Raw genomic sequence first — 8,924 nt, forward strand, 5'->3', positions numbered from 1 at the left:
CCGTCATGTTTATTTATATTGGATATTGTAGTTCCGGTCAGTGTTGTATTAATACGCTAAGAATTATGCCTCGTGATACATGGTAATTAAAGTCCCATCAACGGCACAGCTTTCAAAGAGGCTATATAGTGACAATGCCATGCAAATGTAAATATAGATACATAACCTATTTCGACATGGATCTAACTGTATGTTGGGATATTTTCGCCAGTTTTACACATTTGTCGCCCTAAATTATTGGAGTTAATTCACCCAATGGCAGCGAACACCGGTAATAGTACTCAAGATGATATACGTAGTAATTACATGTGAAAAGCAAAAACCACACCTGTTGGTAATGGATTTTACCAGTGTACACATAACTGTTACAAGGCAAATGTTGTACAGGGAGAAAGTTTCCCAATATAAAGCATAAGCATTCATCATTTTTGTTCCTATTATTTATAAATGATTCAACACATATATCCAGTGACTATGAGTTTGTTTCTGACCCTCGTAACAGCTCAGATCTTGTGACAATTGTCCACGGAGGAAAGAGCAACATCAAAGTGTCATATCTATCTTAATGAAATGTGACCTAACCTGGGTCAAAGGTAAAACCCGAGTGCCAGGGTAAATCAGAGTTGCCATGGTTAAACCCTGGGTGCCAGGGTAAATCAGAGTTGCCATGGGTAATCCAGAGGCGCCACAGGTAAACCAGAGGTGTCAGGTTAAACCAGAGGTGCCAAAGTAAAATCAGAGGTTCCAAGGGAAAACCATAAGTGCGAAGGGTTAATCAGAAGTGCCAACGAAAACGAGAGCTACCGAGGGTAAACTAGAACTGTTAAGAGTAAACAAGAGGTGCCAAGGGTTAATCAGAGATACCAAGGGTTAACCAGAGGTACCCAGGGAAAAACCGGCAGATAGAGAGATTAGATATGAGAGAAAAATAAATTGTAGTCTCATAGTGCTAAATGATACCTTTTTGTGATGCGCATCATACTTCCAAAGGTTGAACGATAACGAGGACGTATATCATGTAATGCATATTAATGAGAGGAAATAATGTGAAACGCTATATAAACAATTTTAAATTGAAGTTTTCGTAAAAAAACCGACAATAAAGACTTATGTGTATCTTTCTAGTCCCATCACTTACACATATATATATAATGTTTTCTGATTTGAAGCTGGAAATAGGGGAAGCAGATTTTTTTTATTTCTCATTGCGTTCTCGCATAATTATGGAATACAAGTTTAACAAGAGATCCCAGAGGGATCTTGGCGACCACCTTTGTAACATCTTCATTAGTTCTTTGTCAGTTCGATCTTTTCTCTTCTTTCCTCTAATCTGTTTGATCGAGTCATGTTAACAGTAAATGCACCTTGAGGTAACTTTTGATCTACATTTAATACTGATGTGTATGAAAGCCAACCTTCAAAATGAGTATAATCGATCATTGCAATATGAGAAAGATCTGTTTAGTTCTTCTTTTTATCCATTTTGTTTTTATGATCAGTCTCAAAATATAACATGCACAATGAGGGATTAAGGGGAACCTACATTTAAAATTTGAGAAAGATCCCTCCCGTACTTCCCGAGAAATAGTGAAAACAAACTTTCATTATGAAAATCCAAGATGGCTGCCTGTCGGCCATGTTGTTTATCCGATCAGTCTCTAAAATTACCCAACACAGCTAGGACCAAGGGGAACCTACATATTAAATTTAAGAAAGATCCCTCTAGTTCTTCCGGAGAAATAGCGGTAACAAACCTACACTATCAATATCCAAGATGGCTGCCTGTCGGCCATGTTGTTTATCTGATCAGTCTCAAAAGTTGCACTGCACAGCTAAGGACCAAGGGGAACCTACATATAAAATTTGAGAAAGATCGCTCTGGTACTTCTTGAGAAAAAGCGATAACAAACTTTCACTATCAAAATCCAAGATGGCTGCCTGTCAGCCATGTTGTTTATCCGATCAGTCTCAAACGTTGCCCTGCACAGCTAAGGACCAAGGGGAACCTACATATAAAATTTGAGAAAGATCGCTCTGGTAATTCTTGAGAAAAAGCGATAACAAACTTTCACTATCAAAATCCAAGATGGCTGCCTGTCGGCAATGTTGATTATCCAATCAGTCTCAAAAGTTGCCCTGTACAGCTATGGACTAAGGGGAACCTACATATAAAATTTGAGAAAGATCCCTCGGGTGCTTCTTGAGAAATAGCGATAACAAACTTTCAATATCAAAATCCAAGATGGCTGCCTGTCGGCAATGTTGATTATCCAATCAGTCTCAAAAGTTGCCCTGCACAGCTAAGGACCAAGGGGAACCTACATATAAAATTAGAGAAAAATCCCTATGGTACTTCTTGAGAAATAGCGATAACAAACTTTCTCTATTAAAATCAAAGATGGCTGCCTGTCGGCCATGTTGTTTATCCGATTAGTCTCAAAAGTTGCCCTGCACAGTTAAGGACCAAGGGGAACATACATATAAAATTTGAGAAAGATCGCTCTGGGACTTCTTGAGAAATAGCGATAACAAACTTTCAATATCAAATTCCAAGATGGCTGCCTGTCGGCCATGTTGTTTATCCAATCAATCTCAAGAATTGCCCTGCACAGCTATGGACTAGGGGGAACCTACATATAAAATTTGAGAAAGATCGCTCTGGCACTTCTTGAGAAATAGCGGTAACAAACCTACACTATCAATATCCAAGATGGCTGCCTGTAGGCCATGTTGTTTATCTGATCAGTCTCAAAAGATGCCCTGCGCAGCTATGGACTGAGGGGAACCTACATATAAATTTGAGAAAGATCGCTCTGGTACTTCTTGAGAAATAGCGATAACAAACTTTCAATATCAAAATCCAAGATGGCTGCCTGTCGGCCGTGTTGTTTATCCGATCAGTCTCAAAAGATGCCCTGCGCAGCTATGGACTGAGGGGAACCTACATATAAAATTTGAGAAAGATCCCTCTGGTACTTCTTGAGAAATACCGATAACAAGAATTGTTTAAGGACGGACGACGGACCACGGACGCGGGGTGATTTGAATAGCCCACCATCAGATTGGCTAAAAATCAAAAGAATACAGGAGTATTAATGAATGTTTGGGTCCAAAGTTGATGAAACAAGGGTCAGATTATTAAGAAAAGAAATATCTATTTCATGGAAAGCTCTTGAAGCATTGCAATATTGATGATCACCAGTTACCAAGTGTCCAACTGCACATTTATTGGAAGTGGACCTGAGCAAGAAGATGGTGACGGTGGAGATATTCTTAGGTCGTCTTAATGTGGTTGATAGACTTCAGTAAGTGTTACTGTATTCCATACTGAGGGTCATAGGGTGGGGTTATCATGTTTGGTACTATTTTTTGTTATAATGTCTCTCAGTGCAGTGATCGTTAACGTGCGTTCCGTACTGAGCAAAAAGTAACTCGCAGGTTATATATTCTCTTACCCTGGACAGGTATTTCTCTTTCCCTGGACAGATGTATCCACATTTTCCCCATGTGTGAGATATCCTTTTCTCTCATTTCCGTGTATGTAAGATGGAGCTGTCCAGGGTAAGAACAGAGTATAAGGATAATAGAATCGCTCTTCCCTTTTGGGGTGAGATAGGGGAATCTCAATCCGAGGGGGAAGATTCTTAAGTTGCAAAACACGAGGTTTGGCAACTTAAGAATCTTTCCTCGAGGGTTGAGATTCCCCTTTCTCACCCCAAAGGGGATGAATGATTCTATTTCTCTTACCCTGTTCTCCAATTGTGTATCATATGCACAATGTAATGATAACGTTACATGCTAAATTCAGGGTTGACGTGACGTTGATCGATTGTTGACGTGACGTGATTGTATTGTTGCAGTGGCGTCATATCATTGTTATGAATAGGGGAATCCCCCGTCTCAACCCTAGGGTTAGACAAGGAAATCTCACACCGGTAAAAGGGCGGATACACCTGTCCAGGGTAAGAGAATAATAGAATATTTCACCCCCTTGGGGGTGAGATAGGAGAATCACAACCCGAGGGGGAAGATTCTTAAGTTATCAAACACGAGGCAACCCTAGGGTGAGACAAGGAAATCTCCCACCGGTAAAAGGGCGGAAACACCTGTCCAGGGTAAGAGAAATGTCTTTCTCCCATCCTTCATAGGTGTGTCTCCCTTTTAAGCCGGAAAAGATCAGCTTGTCACCCCCTCGTGCAGAATACCACTAGTATGACGTCACGTCAACAGTAGCAGACCATGGAAGACAACTCGGGATTTGCTGAAAAAACTTGCAATCAACTCGTACATTTCATGCAATCACCGCTTGTCGGCAGGTTTGTGAGTGAAACAGGATGGGAGAAAAACAATCATACCTTACCTCAAACCTCGGGATGATATTCTGGAATGTCTTAACCTCGGCAAAGTCCTGGGTAAGACAATCAAAAACATCACCCCTCGGGTTGGAGATTTTTCTGTCGCACCCTCAAGGTTGGGGGAGATTCTATTGATCTTACATGTACACCTTATTTCGGTGTACGTGACGTCACAATTGCTCAACAATGACGTGATGTAACCAATTTGGAAAAATCTGATGCCGCAATGCAGAAAAGGAGATGTGATGAACAGACCTTTTACAAGCTAGAAAGAGGAGATCATTTTTTTCTCTGTGCAAACTATGTTTGCATCTATGGGTATGTTAAATTTTGCTGAGGGAATCGTTTTAGTAAAAAAAAAACTTGAGGGAAAAAGTTGATATTTTCAAAATGTAGTCAGTCCTATGCATTTTCATGATTTCTGAGCTTATTCTGGTAGCTGGAATGAGAAAAAAATACACTTTCATGCCCGGGGCGTAGGTAAGGGAATTCAACCCTAGGGATTTTCAAATTTGGCAAAACTCACGGGTTGAATTTCACTATCCTACATTCCTGGGCTTGAAAGAGTCTTATAATTCTACACGGGTGTTCCACATGAGATATGTAACTTGCATACAAAGAAAAGAAAATAATATTGATCACAATTTCAATAAAAAAAAACCACCACGGAAGTGTTTTGAGAAAGGGTAAATGGCGCCCAAAATCGTAAGATCTTCATAAATTCTATGTAAGTTTGACCGTTTCTCTGCTATGTTGGATCAATAGTCTTGTCAACAGCAAATGCATCTTAAGATAAGAGGTTATTGAAACGTTAAACTGCTGGGTTTTTTAATGTCTTTTCAAAGTTGGTCGTCGTTGACGGTCTTGAACTATAAAAATCAATGATGGATGCCACCTTGATTATCTAGTCAATCTACAACAAAACACAAACGAACTTACATAAAAAAAAATGAGAAAACTTGGTTGTTTTTCTTGTGAAAAAACAGAACAACCTTGAAATGTCATAGTCCAAATGGCTGCTAAGCGTGCAACTAAGGACCACGAGAAACCTTTGTATAATTATAATCTAGAAAGATACCTCCAGAATCTCTCAATAAAATAATGAAACAGGATAACAAGAATGCTTTATGACGGACCGACCACAGAAGGCAATGTGATGAGCTAAAAGGGAATTTTTAACATACATTGAATTGGACCAATGTCTATTAACGAGGTCACTCATCAAATGCTTATTAAATTCAAATGTTCCTGGTTAAAAAATGGACAAAAATTAATATCTTAATCACAGTTTATTTTTCATATAAATATCATTTTACAGTTCTCGCAAAAGTTACAGCAATGGAAACCAGACACTATTTTGTACTAAACATTTAACCCACTGTCAGATGTATACAAGCTACTCAGTATATCCAGAGGGAACTTAAATATTTATAAAAAAAACACACATATTTAGCCATTATATTATGTTAAGAGTTAAAAAAATCCTCTACCAAAAACCAATCTATAACCATTTCTCCATACAGGACAAGATAGTGAATTAAAGATGTATGATAATAGACCTGCAAAATATACATAATATGAATGGCAACTAATTATGGTTAATTAATTGCCAATTTTAAAATCATACAGAAATGATGCATGAGTTCTAGATTGTGTAAAAAAATTATGTAATGGGGCAGATTGGTCGAGTGGTTAACACTCCGGCCTACCACCAGGTGGACAGACAGGGTTCGATCCCTGATGTCGTCGTATGCATGGATATTGAGAGAAAGTGTTTTTCTCCTGTCTGAGGTGGCATAATAAATGATGCTGTTGAAAGCAAAGTCCCACTACAAAAATCTTCTTGGGGCTCTCGCTCATTTATGCAAGCATTATTTCATTCATTTGGCCATTAGAATTCAAGGGAATTCTTTTCCCCATTCAGATAATAATTATTCTTCGCTTTTATTAAGATCACACTATTATTGGATAATTTGGTATAAGATTGGTTTTTTGATAATGGTGCAATTTATAAGATACATGCAGGTGATATTGCATTATGTTTCTAGTTTCTATTATGTAAAGATTAAATGGTGAGTAGCCCCAAAGAAGAGCCAAAGTGTAGATTTATTATACTTTAGAATCTAAATTTTAATAAACGAGTTCTAGAATTATTTCCGCTTTATCTTATATGTTGTGTATAAAACAGAACACATATCAATCTCCAGCACACACCAGGCATAAACACATATTGAGATATAAGCCAGGTGGCATAGGACTAGTAGTTAGTGCCTGATAAGGCAGCTCCTGCGAATTCCTCAAAAATTATATTGATTAATGTATATGCTAATTGCATTAATTGTGTGAACTGTAAAGCGCTTTAGAGTAGCTTATGTTAGCTAGACAGGGCGCTATATCAAATGTTGTATATTAATAATAGCAGGCCCAAAAGGCCTTATGGAAGGACAGCATCAGAATTGTCCAGAAGTTGGTTCACTGTCACATTTAAGCAACTGAATGTTAAAAACTTTGAAAGCCTCAAGAAGTAGAAAGTATTCTAGTAAATAACAATTAAGTTGCAGAGATTTTCAACTGATGTAAACAATAATAGTGCATATGGAAACAGGACGTGTAAGTTGTACATGGAAACAGGACGTGTAAGTTGTACATGGAAACAGGAGAGTAATTACAATCAGGAGCTTATCAGCTAACGCTTGTTGTATACAAATGGTGGTGAATGTTTTACACTCTGTGACCTCCTTTGACCTCCTTTGACCCTGTCCCTTGGCCACCTGGCCCTGGTTGCTAAAGGTTAATTAGGGTTAACCAGTGGTTTGGGATTTTTTTTAGATGTTTCTACATAAGGCCCATTACTGACCCGACACAGGGCCCCATTTCTGACCCGACACAGGGCCCCATTTCTGACCCGACACAGGGCCCTATTTCTGACCCGACACAGTGCCCCATTTCTGACCCGACACAGGGCCCCATTTCTGACCCGACACAGGGCCCCATTTCTAACCCGACACAGGGCCCCATTTCTGACCTGACACAGGGCCCCATTACTGACCCGACACAGGGCCCCATTTCTGACCCGACACAGAGCCCCATTTCTGACCTGACACAGGGCCCCATTTCATAAAAAGCAAGACAATGTATTTTTGAAAGCATAATTCTGTTGGTTTTTTTTTTATGTTTCAATAACAGTGAATCACTTTGTAAAATTTCTAAATTTTTTTGATTCGGTGATAATCTTTGAAGCAAAAGTATGGATGGACAGACAGACTTCAGGATTAATCAGTGTCCGTATCTCTGATGCAGGCCCCTCATTTTTATTTTTTATTAGGGCTAGGGTTAATCCTAACCCTTCATTTTTGGCTACACTGTATCAATGTTAGACCCGCAATGAACCTTATGCAAAATATCAGCATGCATAATTAATGGCAAGCGTTCACACCTCCTGCATGAAAACAATACCGTCTTGTGACGGTTGTATAGTATTTGGGTTAATGATAGCATATGTAATGCCATGTTCCAACGGTGCCATGCTTGGCAGGCAGCTGTGTGCCATTTAAGATGGACAGATCAAGTTACAACTACTACATCAAACACAAAACCTGACTGAGGTGACAACAACCGACCATGGCCAGCTAGCTATATATATAGCCAGGCATCGCTAATTTCCAACATTTACTAGGAGTTCTCTTGTTACAAAGTGTTGACACTGTTAACAAGATAAGAAGTGCAAGTCGTTTAATATTTCCTAACTTATTCAAATTTTCATTTGAACAATGATAATCACTACACAAAACCGGTAAATGCTAGGAAATGCACTCCTTATCTATTAAATCATCCTGTTTGATACCATGATGTCATTGTTCAAAGGAAGCAAGTAGACAAATTTAAGGAAATAAGAGACAAAGTGGCAGAGACAGAATAGAGAAGATAGATCGATGAATAGGAAGAAATAGCAATACAATATGCAGAGATAAGGCTTAGAATATACATGGAGGGTAAAAAATGTATAAAAGATAAGAGATTTAGTCTGTTGTATTTTATATTTCAGGAGAAGAAAGATTCCTTAGCGGGATCATTCTCAAATATATCACATAGGCAAATACATAACTCATACATAGTACTAGATGTATAATGATGGTGCTACACATATGATACATGGTACTCTATGTATGATGATGGTGCTACACATGTGATATATGGTACTCTATGTATGATAATGGGGCTACACATGGTACTCTATGTATGATAATGGTGCCATACATGGTACTCTATGTATGATAATGGTGCCACACATGGTACTTTATGTATGATGATGGTGCCACACATGGTACTCTATGTATGATAATGGTGCTACACATGGTACTCTATGTATGATGATGGTGCTACACATGTGATATATGGTACTATATGTATGATAATGGGGCTACACATGGTACTCTATGTATGATAATGGTGCCACACATGGTACTCTATGTATGATAATGGTGCCACACATGGTACTCTATGTATGATGTATGATAATGGTGCTACACATGGTACTCTATGTATGATAATGGTGCCACACATGGTACT

The sequence above is a fragment of the Mizuhopecten yessoensis genome, unplaced genomic scaffold, assembly GCF_002113885.1.
Source record: "Mizuhopecten yessoensis strain PY_sf001 unplaced genomic scaffold, ASM211388v2 scaffold7823, whole genome shotgun sequence".
NCBI lineage: Eukaryota > Metazoa > Mollusca > Bivalvia > Pectinida > Pectinidae > Mizuhopecten > Mizuhopecten yessoensis.